This window comes from Plecotus auritus, assembly GCF_963455305.1.
Source record: "Plecotus auritus genome assembly, chromosome: 8".
In the NCBI taxonomy this organism is placed as follows: Eukaryota; Metazoa; Chordata; class Mammalia; order Chiroptera; family Vespertilionidae; genus Plecotus; species Plecotus auritus.
The window spans coordinates 37,568,757-37,585,799 of record NC_137782.1 but is presented as its reverse complement, the minus strand read 5'-3'; the positions used below and the strand labels follow the sequence as shown (position 1 = coordinate 37,585,799).

At 36.6% G+C, this 17,043-nt stretch overlaps 1 protein-coding gene across 6 annotated transcripts in view; it reads right to left on the bottom strand.

Annotated features, from left to right (window-relative positions):
• Nucleotides 1-17,043, bottom strand: part of DLGAP1 (DLG associated protein 1) — a gene marked incomplete at its 5' end in the record, with an annotated part of 693,962 nt that overhangs the window by 524,305 nt on the left and 152,614 nt on the right. Inside the window, one exon of one of the 6 annotated variants that reach the window (XM_080685513.1) lies at nt 6,030-6,072. The exons of the other annotated variants lie outside the window; for them this stretch is intronic. The remainder of the gene's footprint in view (nt 1-6,029; nt 6,073-17,043) is intronic. 6 annotated transcript variants of the gene reach the window in all.

Below are 17,043 nucleotides of genomic sequence, written 5' to 3'. Positions count from 1 at the left end.
TGGCTCGTGAGCCGCAGTTTGCCAACCACTGTCCTAAACAAAGCAGTTCCCTTCCTCTTGTTGCTCTTGACTCTTGGCCTGTGGGGCTCTTTTGATCCTGCTTCCTTGCATTGGTCCCTATGGCCCATGCAGACCCCGCAGGCAATGGACTAATGTGGGAAACACACGCTAAGCTAGCCTGATGCTGGACTGTACTAGGCTCCAACATGGAGAGGAAACTCTGGACTCTCGCTCTAATTGTAGTTCTATTGAAGCCCCAGCTACATGTCCTCTATGACTGAACTAAGGGAAATGGGACTTTGGAAACTTAGGGATTTAATTCCACTCAAATAAAAAGCACTCATTCTTCCATGTAAGTCTCAGAAAATTCCTTTTCTCGGGATATTGTAAGAATTCCACTCCCACGAGGGACTGGGGGAGATGAGGCCTGCTCTCCTCGGTTAACAGTTTTAAATGAAGGCTTCTGATATCAGCATGTGGGCTTCTGATATCAACATGTATAACTTTTAGTGACTTATTAGGTAATATAAACAAATCACAGTAATCTTTATATAACTTTGACATCCCAGCCAAGTCTGATATCCATACATTCATGAAAAATTTTATACAAAGCTCTACTTTACATTATGTTTCTAATGTCCTCCTTCTAGCTCTTTTTTTAAAGAAATAGTTTCCTTATTGCATCTGGTTTTATTTATCAAGCTAATGATTAAAATACAAACTCATACTATTCACGATAGGATCTTTCACATTTCATAACAATACACTTTTCATTGTTCATAAGTTCTCTGTTAAAATTTAGTTTCAGACAAAATGGTCAAAATGTCTCTCACTGGAGGAACCAGAAGCCACTCCCTGAGAAAATCAATCCTGCAGCTGGGCCACACCGCTGCATTGTTCAAAGTATTGCTGAGTGCCTGATGCAGGGCAGATTCATTAGCAGGTGGCACCCCTCAAGCAGACCATTCTGCAATGTCTTCATTTCACTTTGTGCTCTTCACAGCTGCAGCCGATTTAAAGTAAGATACAAAGCCAAGCCTAACGGTGCTAATCCTGCTCCGGGCAGTGCGCTTGCTCCTTCCAGCTCCTGGTGTCCCGGTGTATCCCAGTAACGCCAATGACACCATTTTGGAGAATGGAGAAAACATTCAGTTAGAACAATTGACCTGTTCATTTAAAACTTCAGGAAACATCGTTTATAATAAATAAGTTCATGATAAATTAATAGTTCACCAAAATGGAATATTTTTGTGTTTTCAACACACAAAAGTAAAACTTTTAAATACTAGTATTTGATATGTTTTTCTTAAGAGGAAAATGAAGGGCATTTAAATATCTATATCTATCATCTATCTACATACTACAAAAAGGGAATTTCTATTTTTCCTCTGTTACAAAAATATATATTTTAGATTATCGTATTTGGAAAATGAAAACTTGTAATTTTCCCTGCTCCTCCCCACACCCAACTACTCCCAATTAAGCTTCCAAAACCTCTGAGAAGGATTTTATGGCTATTCCTAGCATATTTGAATTTCTTATTTAGTAATCAGATTTTTGGGGTAAGCTTACTTCTCCAAAGTAAAATTCCAAGAACAATTTTCTGTAGAACTACAGTCATGCATTTTGTGTGGGCATGTATCACAAGCTGCCCTCGGCTGTTGACTTCTATCTTAGAATTTTTATGATGAATAATATTTCCTACTCCCCATGTCACTTTGATGTTTGAATTACTTCACTCTAACCTTTATGAAGTAACAGTTTCAAAAGGTAAGTTTCCTTTCCCTGTTGGTTCTTTTCTAAAGCATGGACCCAGGATTTCAGAAGCAGTCCTCCTGCTCACTCATTCCAGAAGGTACACAGACCAACTGACTCACAACTCCATCAACAAACCGGGATATGCCTTGTTTAGAAAGTGGCCAGAGATTCTTAGGGTACACACATGTTTTTTATTCATTTGGAACAGAGTTTTTGTTTTGTTTTGTTTTGTTTTTCAAACTGGTTGAACATTATAATCATTTGGGAACATTTTACAAAGAACTTGTACATTATACAAAGAGCTCAGACTAATGCCTAGAGATCTGACTTAATTGGTCGGGGTTGGGGCTCAGGGGTCAATATTTTAAAGCTTTCCAGGAGTTTCTAATATGCAACCATGGTTGCAAACCTCTAGTTAGAACAACATTTATAAAGACTTTACATGATGATATTGTCTTTTATAATACAACACAATTTCATATACACGAGTTGACAGGAAATAAGGCAATCTTAGAGAACACATCACTTATGTGCTCTCCTTTAGGAACATTTAATATGAACAAAATAATTCCCCAGATAATAGTAATCTAGCCTATCAAGGCAAAGATGGTAAATATTTAACAATTTCTGTTGGAACTCTTTCCAATAAATAGTACATAATTCCTTGCCCTGAAGAAAATATACTAAATATACTTTAATCTTTTCTTGACAGTTTAGTATCATCATTGTAGATATCTGTGATTGTGTTATCTTGTCTTTTTGATATTTAAGCGCCTTCACTAAATGGAGTCAGAGTTTGAAAGTTTTGAGGGTAATGATACTTATCATCCTCAGTCTCAATTACTACTTAGTATTTTTTAAATGTGTTTTTATTGATTTCAGAGAGAGGAAGGAAGAGGGAGAGATGGGGAGGGAGGCGGGGGGGGGGGGGGAGAGAGAGAGAGAGAGAGAGAGAGAGAGAGAGAGAGAGAGAGAGAAACATCAATGATGAGAATCATTGATGGACTGCTTCCTGCACACCCCCTACTGAGGATCAAGCCTGCAATCCAGGCATGTGTCCCGACCAAGAATCCAACCAGTGACCTCCTGATTCATGGGTTGATGATCAACCACTGAGCCACACAGGCCGGGCACTATTTAGTATTTTTAACTGTCTGACCTCACCCACCCATTTCCCTTTGCTTTTGCCCTTCCTGCTTCTAATCTAATGATGCCAATATTGATTATGCTATAATGACTTAATATAATTTGAGAAGATCATAAAGCTTGAGAGATTCAGTAATCACGCTTATTAAATCAAATCCTTTTGATGTTGCATACAATTTATGGTCGGGAGGCTCTGTTGTGAGGACGCAGGGATGTCTGTTCTCCTACAAAGGCAAGCATGTGAAGACTATGACTGATGTCTTCCTTATAATTCTTCACCAATGTTTTTCCTTTCATGATGGTATTCAGGAAATTTATGTTGGCAGAAATTTGACTGCTAGATAAATGGGATATTCTTATATTAAAAATCTAGGTTATTTAGAGCCTTGATCTGAGTGAGAGATAGCTGGAAGTTTCAGAGTGAAGAGAGGACCTTGAACATGAGTTGAAGCACTGCTATCCTCCTTGAATGCTCCCAAGCCCTAACTAAGAATCACTCTGCCTGATGAAGGGGCCAGGAGATTACCCAGGACACAATCTAGTTGATTGCAAATGATCCAAATTAGAAAAACAGTTAGAAATGTAAAGACAAAGAATAAATCGAGAAGTGATATTTTACTCAACAATTCTTCCAAGTAGAGGTCCTATAATTAGTGAGAAAAATGATACTAGATGCAATTACCAAATTTATAGTCCACATGTACTTCAGATATGATGCTGACATTCGCTGTGCTGTAATTGCTAATTATGCTTTCACAGCGAATCAGAGCACCTAACTTATAATGTGGAAAAGCCCAGAGACAGCATATTGGATTGCACAAAATATTTATCATTAGCACCTAGCTCTAATCCCTAAACATTGCAGTCAATGAGCAATAACTGTGCTAGAAAATATCAAATGGCAAAGAAAAACTGTATGAATGTCTTGGAAATACATGTAATTCACGGTTCTTTGGCTTTTCACATGTGAGGTTCCTAATCTTTGCAGAGTGTATTCTAACTTTATGAAGGTAGAATATTAAGATGAGTAGTATTAATAGTGTTAAATAATATTGACAGCATTAAAATATTATATAAGAAATATGTATTTCATTTCTTAGAACTTCATAATTCTTTGCCTACTTCTGAAAAACTCTCACCTCTACACTTATATAAGATTTCCTCATCTGTAACCTTTTAGAAGAATCCATCAAAAGATCAAAATATATGGTGTGGTGTGATTTCAGTTCATTCTACATTTTTGTGTTACTTGGGTTAGAACCAGGAGAGATTTTTACATATGAAACATATTTGTAATATGAGATGCATATATATCCTCACAAAATAGTATCCCTAAGGGAAACTCCCTTTAAAACATCGAACATCTATCTAGTATCACTATACAACCTGTGAAGTCATTTCAGCTACAAAACACCTAAAAATGTGAATGTTGGCATATGACAAGCCCACTTGGTCCCTTGGTCCCCAAGCTGAGCCTGAGCAGGCCAAGGTGGGATTATACTCTATGACAGGATTGGTCCTCTTTGTAACACCAAATAAGATACAGAGCAAGAGACACCGATTCAATACATATGAAAGGACTCCCTACTTACCCTAACTGTCCTCCAAAAAGAGCATTTGTAGTTGGTTGAATTATACCTTTCCCCAAAGATATGCTCAAATCTTAACCCATGGTACCTGTGATATGACCTTATTTGCAAATAAGATTTTTGTAGATGTAAATAGTTATGATGAGATCACAATAGATTAGAGCAGCCCCGAATCTAGTAACTGGTGTTCTTAAAAGAAGAGGAGAGGATATCCTGAGATGCACACAGAGAAGAAGGCCAGGTGAAGACAGAGGCAGAGACTGTAACTACAAGGTGGGAATGGCAAGCATTGTAGGGAGTCACCAGAAACCTGGAAGAGTCAAGGAAGCCTTCAAAGAGACAGTGGTCCTGCCAACACCTTGATTTTGGACTTCCAGCCTTCAGAATTGTGAAAGAATAAATTTCAGTTATTTTAAGTTCCCCAGTTTGTGGAAAATTAAGCTCAAGGAAACTAATACAGCATTGAAACAAGAATTTTCCTATCAATAAGCCTGGGAGGAATAAAAGAAAGCAGTCATTTCCAACCATACTGGGAAATGACTGCACCTCTCTCTCTTTTTTTAAATAAAAATTTTAAATTGATTTAGAGAAGGAGAGGGAGAGAGAGGTAGAAACATCAATGATGAGAGAGAATCATTGATCGGCTGCCTTCTGCATGCTCCACACTGGGGATGGAGCCAGCAACCCGGGCATATGCCCTGACTGGGAATCCAACCATGACCTCCTGGTTCATAGGTTGACAGTCAACCACTGAGTCACACTGGCTGGACAATGACTGCATCTCTTAAACCATCCATCCCTCACCAGCTCTTTCCCTTCTGCTTCCCCAGCACCATGGTCCATTCCTGATGTTTACTTTTCTTTTCCTGGTCTTGGCTAAACCAAGCAATCCCTCCAACACTTCACCCTGTGCCACCAGTTACCATATGTGCCGGAGGCCAATCATTCTACCACTGATGGAAGGATGTGGACAGGAAACTGGGAAGGCTGGTCAACAACCTTAATTGTTTTGATCACTCACTGTTTAGTTGAAACATTGTTAGCTGAAGCAGCCTCCACCTCTGTTTCTCCTATGTAAATTTCTGTTATTGGAATTTCCTGCCTAAAGGTTATGGGCGTATCCCATAGTCTCAATAAAAGGGATTGCAAGGCCAGAGCAAAGGGTAGTCCTTCCACTAGAGTTGGGCTCCCGCCTGGCCCCCAATATTTCCAAATTAATACTTTTTCAAGTCTCTTTTCATTTGTGTGCGGCCTTCTCCAGAACCCGAACCCTGAACCAGAACCCTGAACCACGCGGGACGTGAAAGGGGTTCCCACACATATGTTCAAAAGCACAGCATTACAATCATGTTGGCATGTTGTTTTTATACTTTATACTATCTTTCCCCTCCAGAAAAATAAGTTTTTTAGTGATAATAAAATTATATGTAAATCTGATCGCTGCAATTTTAAATAAATATAAATAAAAGTGCTTCCAATAAACATTTTTGTTGTTGTTTTCCTAGACTGGCCATTATGCAAGAAAAGATTACTTACCAGAATGGGACTGACTTCTAATTTGGGCAGTTGGAGAATTAATCTGAAAATATATAATAAACTTAATCTTATCTGGTAGAAAATTATATTCAGTATTACAAATCAGATTAACATTAATGAGACAATATCAAAATGCATTTCACAATCTTACACTTCTCAATACTTCCATTCATGTACCCGGTCCCCACTGTTTCTACAAGGTCTTTGATTATTATTGTCCACGTGTTCACTCTAATCCAGCCACACTGACCACCTGGCTATTCCAGGAGCTCTTCCAATTTTGCATTGGGCGTTCCCTCCCCCAGGCACACTCCAATAGCCTCATGGTGCATTTGCTCACTTCCTTCAAGCCTTTGCTCACATGTCACCTTCCACAATATGTCTCCTTCCCCCTGGCACTCTTGATATTCCTACTCATATAAACTTTTCTGTGTTTCATAGCATTTATAATTTTCTAACAGACCCCGTAATTTATTTGTTTATTATGTGCACTTTTGGCCCTTCTCCCCTTGCTAGAATTACATCCTAAGGAAGCAGTGATTTTAGCTGTTTTCTCCCCTCTTGAATATTCTAAGTGCCCAGAAAAGAGCTCGGTTTGTTCTTACAAAAAATACTTACTGAGTACTTACTATGTGCTCAATAAATATTTTGCTAGCCATATTGTTACATTGTGTGTAAAAACTTATGTGTTCTCTACTCTTGGGGAGTTTGTTTTTGAAAGAGGGAGATGGACATTAATTAACATTACTCATAACAGATTGTAAATTGAAGATACATACGTATTCTGAAGGAAATAGTCCTATAGAAACATAACAAAGGAGCATCATCTGTATTTGGAGGTAGAGTTCCTTGATGAGGAACACTTTTGCTCAAATATAAAAAAAAAATTACTGAACTGAGATATGTAATATAAGTAGAAGTTAACCAAGGAAAGAAAGAGTTTCTAAGGAAAGAGTATGTGCAAATGTCCTGTGGGCAACGGGAACAAAAAGAGAGAGGGATAATTAGCCTATGTGATGGCTTTGGTCATTCTCCAATAAATGAAAACTCACTGACATTTGGGTTTTTTATTGGTAAAAATGGGGAGTGGGGAACCATGAGAGATATGATCATAATTATGCTCTGGTGAAATTACTTAGGCTACAGTCTGAAGAATTATGAGCTCTTTTGATTATTTAGGATATTTTCAGAGTTTCTGTTCATAGACAGAGGTTAAAATAAATTAAATAATTGTATTTTACCATAGTTAGGAATATTTTATGGTAAAAGTATATGTCTTACAGTATGATTCTACCAATAGGTAATTTAAAAAATCTACTTTTTTTTTGCCGAAGCCGGTTTGGCTCAGTGGATAGAGCATCAGCCTGCGGACTGAAGGGTCCCAGGTTCGATTCCAGTCAGGGCACGTACCTTGGTTGCGGGCACATCCCCAGTGGGGGGTGTGCAGGAGGCAGCTGATCGATGTTTCTCTCTCATCGATGTTTCTAACTCTCTATCCCTCTCCCTTCCTCTCTGTAAAAAAAATCAATAAAATATATTTTTTAAAAAAATCTACTTTTTATTTTATAAGATCAGAGAAACCCAAGTAATGAACATCCACCACTCTAAACTCTAAGTGACACGTTTAACCTATAAGTAAGGCTTAAAAATAGTTCTAGGTTTCTGACTGTAGATAATATTTAAAGGAATGTGTTTCTTAAATTATTTGTTAAATAAGCATAAATATTGTTTCTCAACTCATTACATATTTCAGTTCCTTGTTAGGTTTTAATGAACATAGTTTCTAAACCACAAATAAATATTTAGTAACTTTAGTTCATGCTGATTTTTAAAATGGAGGAAAAATTGAAATAAAAGTCACCAGAACAGTAGGAGGTTTTTTCCCCATTCCCAGTATAATGATCTTTTGATCATCTTTCTGTACATGTAGGTCATACAGGTCTATAAAAATAGGCTTGCTCCCGCTAGGGATTGTGTGCAGCAGAGCTTCTCATGATCAATAATGCCACAGTTTGTTCAACCAGAAAGAATCTTAATAAATACATGGAATTACAAAACTTAAGACAATTTAAAACCTGCTTACAGAATTCTTAATATTTTATTTACAACCCAATTTCACAAATAGGGAGTGTGTGTGTGTGTGTGTGTGTGTGTGTGAAGTCACTGTGCACTGTTTAACTGTAATCTCAATTTTGATCATTTTAAAATGTCATGAACACCAAAGGCGTGTTCCTATTCAGAAAGTAAAAATAGTTTGTGTGGGTTTTATGTGGGGGAAGATATACGTCATGCCCTCCATAAAGGATGTCTAGTAGATTAGTATATAAACTACAGACCATTTTTTTTTTTTTTGGTATCTTAAAGGAAACCTTCCCAGAATTAGTTTTGTATAAAAACACAGTTTGTAACTGTACTTCCTGTAATTATTTTATTGGGGTTTTTTAGTGCATTCTGTGGATTGTTATCACATATAACTATAACCCAGATAGTGTCCAGAGATACTACTATGATAGAACTCAGCAGGAGTAGCACAAAGTTATCATCTATTCTCACTTTATGTATTTTGGTTGTCTGAATTTTTATTTGCCCAAATAGCAAATAATATTGGCATTAAATTAAATTCTCCATGGAGTTTCAGTTGTCTACACTCACTCCATGCCTACTCCTCTAAAAGCCTTTCCCTCATCTTCTTTACTATCTTAAAAACCTACTGTTGATTGTCCTTTAGTTAGGGGATCTGATGAGGGGGAGAAAACTTTAAATTTTTTGGATTCCTGGACATGTTCAAAATGACTAAGAAGAGAAAAAAGGCCCTCCTTACATTGGTTATTTTTTTTTAATGTTCTTATTGATTTATAGAGAGAGGAATGGAGAGGGATAGAGAGATAGAAACATAGATGACAGAAAAACATCATCGATAGGCTGCCTCCTGCATGCACCCCCACTGGGGATCAAACCCGCAACCTGGGCATGTGCCCTGACCAAGAATCAAACCAGCAACCTCTTGGTTCCTGGGTCAGTGCTCAACCGCTGAACCACACCGGCCGGGCACCTTTGGTTCTTTATTACTCTTTCGTTGTTTAGCATTTTGTGATAACATTCTCATTGCAAATCTATAGTTTTTTAAAAAATGTCATGTTATATAGGTTAAATTTGTACATGAGAGGGTTATTTGTGCATTGATATAGTACTCCTATTATCACACTGTCAATCTGAAAGAGTGCCTTGGTCCTCTTAAGCAAATGACAACAATAAAAACCCTTAATTACCCCAAGCACAGAAGTAGGAAACAGCAGACCTGCATTTAAGTGCTTAATAGCTCTTAGGTGTATAACTATCTTTAGGTCACTTAAATGTTCTGTTCTTCTTCCATGAAATAGGGATAATAATGCTTCATACTGTAATCTTAGTAGCATTCATGAAAATATATTATAAAATGAAATAATATACTTACACATCCATAATGTTTTATTTTTAACATTAGATTAAGAACAAAAGTAGCACTGGCATTTACTAATTTTTGTTTATCCAAATCTCTTGTATTTTAGATACACCAAGTAATATGTTATTTTACTGATTCAAGAGGCTGTGAGTACTTATTTATTTATTCTTCCCCAGCTTTGTTGAGATTCAATTGGCATATAACTATTTCAGGACACAAGGCGGTGATTGGCTAATACATATATGCGGTGAAATGTCTCTTATAATAAGGTTAGTTGAGATAAGAGGCTGTGAGTACTTAGATTAAACTTAAGGTGATAGTCAAAGGTCCTTCTTAATTGGGAAAGACTATATGGGATTTAAAATTAAAACATTGATTAAATCTTGGTCCTAGAGGTGAAGTTCATGATGAATAAAATTCAGACATATCTGTAGGTAAGTAAAATTATCTGGTCTTCCATAGTTCAACAAACACTTGAGTGACTATATTTTTAACCAAAAAGTGATTTAAACGTGTTTGACATTCTAAATATTATTAAGAGAACTAAAAAAAAAATTGCTCTTTTTTTGTAACTAAATATTTATTGTAAAGCAGCTAAACCCTATGATTTGATATCAAATTTACTAATATTAAAAAATTTCAAACAGTTAAAAAATTCTTTGAAACTTTATTAAACTTAAAAGCATATCATCTACTAAAAGTAAAGGGTTAAAATATATATTTCATATACATACATGGAAATGATAATATAAAGCTTGGGTAGCAATACTTATATCAGACAAACTGACTTTAAAAACAAAGGCAATCACAAGAAACAAAGAAGGATCCAGCACTTCCACTTCTGGATATTTAGCCAAAGAAACCCAAAATACTAATTTGAAAAGACATATATATCCATATGTTTATTGCAGCATTACTTACAATAGCATATTATGGAAGCAACCTAGTGTCCATCAACAGATGAATGGATAAAGATGTGAGATATATATATATATATATATATATATATATATATATATATATATATCTTATTTAGCCATAAAAAAGAATGAGATCTTGCCATCTGCAACAACATGGATGAACCTAGAGGTTATTATACTAAGTGGAATATATCAGACAGGAAAGACAAAATACCATATGATTTCACTTTTATTTGGAATATAAACAACAAAACAAACCAACAGAACAGAAACAAACACATGGATACAGAGAACATTTTGATGATTGCCAGATGGCAGAGGTGTTGGGATGATGGGTAAAAAAAGGGAAGGAATCAAGAAATACAGATCGGTAGTTACAAAATAGGCATGGAGATGTAAAATATAGCATAGGGAATATAGTCAATAATATTGTAAGAGCTATGTGTGATGTCATATGGGTACTAGATTTATTGGGATGATCAGTCTGAAAGTTATATAAATGTCTAACCTTATGTTGTCCAACTGAATCTAAAACAATGTATGTTAACTGTAATTTTAAAAAAAATTAAAAAGTCCAGCCATGCCTTCAAAGCAAAAATTAATTAAAATACAATGAGAATCACTTTTGCTGTTCTGGCAATCATTCATTCATTCATCTATCCAACAAATATTTATTGAGACAACAATCCTACCAGGCACTGTTCTTAGTTGTTGGAATACATCAATGAATAAAACAGGTAATATCTCTGACTTCATGACTTCACTTAAAACAAATGAAGAAACTAAGGCCCAGAGTAAATAAATTACTTGTCCAAAAACATATGATTAGTATAATTTTAAGTATTTATTTCCAAATCATCATATACCTAGTTAATGGTAGAGCTGGGATTAAAATATCTCAGGTTATGGATATTTTCACAATTCTACACTGTTCCTCCAGTCTTCCCATCCCACCACCCACTCATTTGTTTATAATAACTTTTAAATAGTAATCTATCAAATATTATCCATCTCCTACAGTATGACAAAAACAATACAATTTTTAGCATTTACAATGACACATTCCCCTTGTGTCTTATCTTCCAAATTCTGAAGTAAACAATCATCACATCTTATAATTGTGATTCTGACAGCATGGGGCACAGAGAATTGGCATGAAATATTCAATGACTGATTACCTCTGATGAAAAATTTAAGCTATTGTTACTAATTCCACCCTCTGTTCTTCCCAAATGAGTCTGTTTGTTTGTTTTTATGGTCTTAATACAAAAATAAATTTCTCTTTAACCCTAAAATTGTCTTTGGTTAGAACTTGACATAACCTACAAGAAATATGTTAATTTTCCCTACTATTTTGGAATAAACTATCAACCTAATTTTATTATATTTCCTCTTTTATCATTTGAAATTTTAAAAAGTAATACCTTTTGAGTGCTAGAATTTATATCTATATTATGCCAATAATTAATAGAAGGCAGCTGCTTCTAAGACATGTAAATGTTGGAGAAATGTCAGAGTCATACAGTTGTATTTTGTTTTCTTGCTTTCAAATTTTAAAAAATGTGTTCCACCTACAAAGCTTGCATTGATACTGGTTATTTTTAGCTTTCACTCATCCTATGTATCAGTTGCTGTTTCCAATTGTTTCCAGTATCGCTAAGAGAATACAGCTATTTTTCTGCCAGGTAAGTATTCGGGGTTTCTTTGGAAAAAATACATTGAGCTCACTTTTTAATTTCCTTAGTCTTACACATTCTTACACAAAATAAATAAATAAACAAACAAATAAATAAATACACACATAGATAAATGCATATATACAAATAAATATAATATAAATATACATATACATCGATACTTCCTATTTTTATGATTCTGTATATCATTAAGAAGACTTTCTCTGAATAAAACTCCTAGAAAAAAGGGAGTCTATTTAATTAACTCTAAAAATAATTCTACTTGGTTATGAGAACTTGTGTCACTAAGAAATATCTAAACATTTTATTAATAATCTACTTGATCATTATCTCTAATTGCTATACATATCTTTGAAAATGTTTTTGACAAAAAAGTAAATATGATGGCATTTTCTAATGGTGGCATAACATGATTTTGTGAATAGAGCTGATACATATAAAGTACCTGTTGATAACATATACTCTAATAAATTAGTCCCTTATAAAATAAAACTAGGGTATACAAAGCATAAGATAGTTTTAGCTAAACTCATCAATTTTCATTTCAACCCAAGCAAAGTAATACATCTAGTTTATGTCCAACATTGCCAGCATTTCAGAAAATACTAAAATGCCTTCGTCCTGAAAAGAGGGGTTTCCCATAATTGAAGCATTACTAAATCAGTATCTATATTTAAGAAAGCAAAGCCTTGTTAACTTTCTGCACTTAAAAAGTAGAAGCAACATGTTCTGTGATCATATAATCAGGCCAAGCACTGAAAGAAATAGCACACTTTTAGTTATGCCATGCCAGCATGCTTCCAGCTTAAAGTCAGATTGTACAGAATATGGATGTGATCATAGCAGATAATTTCAGGAAATACGTCACATATTAGCATACAGTATAATATACTGTCTTAACTGCTCTCAGTCACATCACTTTATAGTACTTTATCAAAAAAATAGTAATGAGTTTGTTCACAATGTCAACCTTAGCCACATAGGCTGTGGGAAACTTGTTTCGACATTGGGTCATATGAATGATGACAAAATAAATGGGAAAAGTGATAGGAAGTGGCAATGTGGGCTCAATATCAGTCTATTGCATACAAAGCTGTCAAAAGAAGCTAATAATATATTAGGCTGCAGAATGAAATGAAGTGATCATCTCATTGTATTCGACACAAATCAGACCCCATCTGATGTACAACACTGATTTATGGGAGTCACTTTTCAAAAGGAACATTGATGAGTTCAAGTGCTTTCTGAATTAATTAAATGTTCCTGAAAGCTTGCAATATGACTGATAATTAAAAAAAGTGAGGATGTTAATATGTAGACTGGAGAAGTTAGGAAAATATTTGTGCTTTTAAATATCTTAAGAGATATTATGTAGCAGAAGGATTAAATTTATTTTGGCTTCCTGAATCAGTACTATCACCTAAATATATTAGTAGCTACTTAAGGATGAAGGGCCATTAAAAGTAAATATAAACATTTTTAAAAAGTAACTGACAGGGTCTGTTCACTTTGGGGAAAATAATTTCATGATGTTTCATTCTACACATCCTTTTCTTCAAGAAACCTTATGTGCAACTTTAAATGGCAGGATGTGAAAGCATCATCATCAGTAGAGTTTGTAAAGTAAGTTTTAAAAAGATGAAGCAGTTTGGGGTAAAGAGTCTTAAAGTATACTAACAGAGAGAAGCTGCTAATCACTACAGGAGTGAAGTTCAGTCTGTCTGCAACCCTATCCTCATCGTGCTAGGAAATGCCAACAGCATGAGTGAGCAGAGAAGATCCACTGTAACCCACTTATGATTCCTCTGGAAGGAATAGCCTTGAAAATATGAATATTATTACTTGACTAGAGGCTCAGTACACAAAAATTTGCACTGCCCTGTGCCCTTTTGCAGTCCAGGACCCTCAGGGGATGTCCACTGCTGGCTTAGGCCCGCTCCCTGGGGAATCAGGCCTAAGCTGACCATCAGACATCCCTCTGGCAGCCTGGAAGCCCTTGGGGGATGTCTGACTAACAGCTTAGGCCCACTTCCCACGCAGGGAGCAAGCCTAAGCTGTTAGTGGGACATCCTTAGTGCTGCCACGGAGGCAGGAGAGGCTCCTGCCACCACCGCTGCGCTGGCCAGCCATGAGCCGGCTTCTGGCTGAGGGTGCTCCCCCTGTGGAAGCGCACTGACCACCAGGGGGGTAGCTCCTGCATTGAGCATCTGCCCCCTGGTGATCAGTGTGCATCATAGCGACCAGTCGTTCTGCCATTAGGGTCAATTTGCATATTACCCTTTTATTATATAGGACTAGGGGCCCGGTGCACGAAATTCGTGCACGGGGGAGGGGTCCCTCAGCCCAGCCTGCCCCTCTCACATACTGGGAGCCCTCAGGGGATGTCCTACTGATGGCTTAGGCCCGCTCCCTGTTGGAGCAGTCTATCCTCCCTTTGTGGGAGGTGACCAGGCTGATCAGGGGAAGGCGCCAGCCCCATCACCCCGCTACTGCAGCCACTGCCAGTCACCGCAGCCACCAATGTATTTTCATCAACACGGACTCCAGTCCCTTCACCATGAAAAAATGACAACTTTCTTTAGGCATTTTCAAGATGTGCCTTTCATAAGATATGACATTTCTTTCTTTATTTTTCTTTTTATCCTCACCTGAGGATATGTTTTCATTGATTTTTCCCCTTCCCTCCGATTCCAGGCTCAGCCCCTTCCCAAGCCCTCCGATCCCAGGCTTGGCTTCTTCCCAAGCCTACAGCCTCTGCCCCAGGCTTCAGGCTTGGGAAGCGGGTACCCCCGTCCCCCAAGCCTAAAGCCTCCATGGGATGGCCGGCTGGGAGTGACCTGGGTGCCAAGGAGGTTCCCAGGACCCAGGTATGTATGCAAATTAACTGCCATCTTTATTGGGTTAATTTGCATACTCACTCTGGCTGTGGGCGTAGTGGAGGTACGGTCAATTTACATGTTTCTCTATTATTAGGAAAGATTGGATAAAGAAAGCTGTGATCACAATACACGCAGTATTCCAAAGAACACAGTGAAAAGGAGACAGCATCAAGGTGCTCTTTAAGGACAAAGGTAATTATGATCCTAACATCTGGAAGCTGCCACAGATATTTCTTATTTCTCTGCATAGTGCTAGATGATAAAAGCAAATGGCCAAAGGTAGGGGCTGGCTCCAATAATGAAGAATGTGATTATTGTACAGATGCCATATGGAATAGAGGCAACACTACCTGCAATAATAACTCTGAAAAAATGTCTGTGATGGAGCCAACTTTAACTCTGAAGCAACTCTTCTAATTTCTAGAAGAGACAGGTAAAATCTGGCTTATATGTTACATTTAATAATATTAATAGAGATCACAGTTACAATGATTAAAATGAGAACACTGATTCTGGCAATGTCAGACTAAACTACACTCCAAAACGATACTGACTCATTGAAAAGTAGAGTGTCCTCTTGGAGGTTTCCATAGACAAAGACAAAACAATTAGGTCACCAACTCTCCGATTCTCTAGACTATATGTCATTACCAAGTCTCATTTTTATTCAGAGGTGTAAAAGACAATTTGACATTTGTTAAAGAGGTTATGTTTGTATGTGTTTTCCTGAATAGATAATCAATATCTTTATGACAAAAAGCTTTTAACTCAGAGAAACTTATAGCGTTTAAAATAATTAACAACTATGATGCAGAATGTAGCATTTTAATGGTTTTCTGCAGCCCATTTCCTCCCCACCTCACCTTCACCCCAACTTCATATCAGAGAGAATTCAAGGTTTTAATACTAAGACAGAATATTTTAAAATAATGCATTCCTACTTCATTTCCTTAATGCAATCAGTGTTTAAGAGACTTTCTACATTCCCAGGAGAGAGCGGAGAGACAGATAAACAGATGGACAGACAAATAAATGGATTTACCTCTTACTAACTATGTGACCTTAGACAAATTACATAAACTGTCTAATCTTCTATTTCATTATCTATAAAGTGGGGGTAAGAAGGTACCTAGTTCTTAGGAATATTCATAAAATCAAATAAATGTAGGTAAAATGCTGAGCAAGTACCTGAAACACAGGTTTATCCTTAAGAAATATTACTTACTATCACATACAGTCTTCTAAGAGGCCTCCTCTTTACCTCCTTAAGGAAAGTTCTTATAAATTGTGTTTAAAGAGACTAATAATTGAAGTAATGAGAGAGTCAAGTGAGTCAGTATTTATTGAGTGCTCACTATGGGTCAGACATCTGTCAACTCATTTCATCTTTATTGTATTATACAATTTTAGCAATGAGGAAACAGGCTTACTGGTGTATAACAGGACCAAGATTTATCGCAGAGAAAGACATTCTCACTCCATAATCCAGGCTCTTAGTAAATATGCAATACTCAAGCCAATTGCTATGAAGGTAGAAACATATTTTCTAGCCCATTCTCTCCTTGTCTTGATTTTGCTAGACTTTGCTTTATTATCACTTTATGCATTACCTTCCTACTCAATTGTAAATTCACTGAGGACACAGGTGGTGTCACCTTTATAGCTCTCACAGTTCAAAACTGGGGTATACACACGCCAACACAAACACACAAATGTAGAGAAGAAAACAAACTAGGTCCCTGTTGGTGGAGAGAACACAGCAAATTAAAGAAAACATTCTGGCAATGAGAAAATAACTAGACCACCCAAATGAAACACATGCTCATATTTTCAGTTCCATGTTCTCTGGGACAATTTGTTGAATTTCTAAAATCTGCAGGTCAGTTAGTTCATCCTCCTTCAATCTTGAATCATTTTATAGTTTGACTCCAGTCTCCTTCTCTCCTCAGTCCTGCAGTTAATGCCCCTTTCAGCTTGGCTGCCTTGATTAATAGCTCTGTAATGTCTACCTTCCCTGTTGGATGAAATATTTTGTGTTCCCAAGTAATTCTTTACCTCTATATGTTGGCAACTTCA